This window comes from Priapulus caudatus, unplaced genomic scaffold (genome assembly GCF_000485595.1).
Source record: "Priapulus caudatus unplaced genomic scaffold, Priapulus_caudatus-5.0.1 Scaffold735, whole genome shotgun sequence".
NCBI classification, from domain to species: Eukaryota; Metazoa; Priapulida; class Priapulimorpha; order Priapulimorphida; family Priapulidae; genus Priapulus; species Priapulus caudatus.
Window position 1 is genome coordinate 149,623 of NW_014577796.1, and position 1,128 is coordinate 150,750.

Genomic DNA, 1,128 nt, shown 5'->3' on the forward strand with positions numbered 1-1,128 from the left:
TGTGTGTGTGTGTGTGTGTGTGTGCGTACGTGCGTGCGTGCGTGCGTGCGTGCGTGCGTGCGTGCGTGCGTGCGTGCGTGCGTGCGTGCGTGCGTGCGTGCGTGCGTGCGTGCGTGCGTGCGTGCGTGTGTGTGCCCAAGGGCTCGGCGAGCTAGAACCGCTAAAGTGATTTCATTGTAGCGATTATTTTCAATAGCTTCGCTTTGTGCTCGGAAACCATGCGGCTCTTGATTTCGTGTTCCGGCACTATACGCGCGCGTTCGCTTCATGCTCGGGGGTGGAGTCATTATCCCGCGTACTTTGTGCTCGTTAAATATGTGCTTTGTGCTCGTTAAATATGCGTTTTCACTCGTTAAATATGTGCTTTGTGCTCGTTAAATATGTTTTTATCGTTAAATATGTGTTTTGTGCTCGTTAAATGTTTTTCATCGTTAAATATGTGCTTTGTGCTCGTTAAACATGTGCTTTTTGCTCGTTCAAAAATGTGTTGTGTGCTAAAAAAAATTTAATTTTGTGGACTGTGATTTGTGCGTGCGCTTTGTATCCTGGCCATTTGCTTTGTGCTTCGGGACCAGACGTGTTATCTTTAGGTTTCGTGCTCTGTATCGAGCATAAGTACCTATACTTGCCTTTGCGCGAGGGTATTTACGTTTGCCTACGATATGGCACAGCACTTAACGATGCGTGCTTCAGATTCTAGTTAATAACATGCTCAAGCTGTTTGTATATACTAAATTCCGACAAGATTCATTGGCTGCTTCTTCCCTATCTTCCTTCCTCCCTCTCTCGCCTTCCCCTAGCTCCCTGCTCCTCCTTCCTCCCGATCCCTTCCCTCCCGCTAGTTTCGTTCTCTCATTTCATCTTCTCCTATCTCCCTCCACCCCCCCTAGGTTCCTTCTGCCACCCGTCTGCCCTTTCCTTGTCTTCCTGCCTCCCCTACCACTAGTTAGATTCCCCCACCCCTCCCCTTCCCTTGTCGTCCTGCCTCTCCTACCACTAGTTAGATTCCCCCACCCCTCCCCTTCCCTTGTCGTCCTGCCTCTCCTACCACTAGTTAGATTCTCCCACCCTCCCCTTCCCTTGTCTTCCTGCCTCTCCTACCACTAGTTAGATTCTCCCACCCTCCCC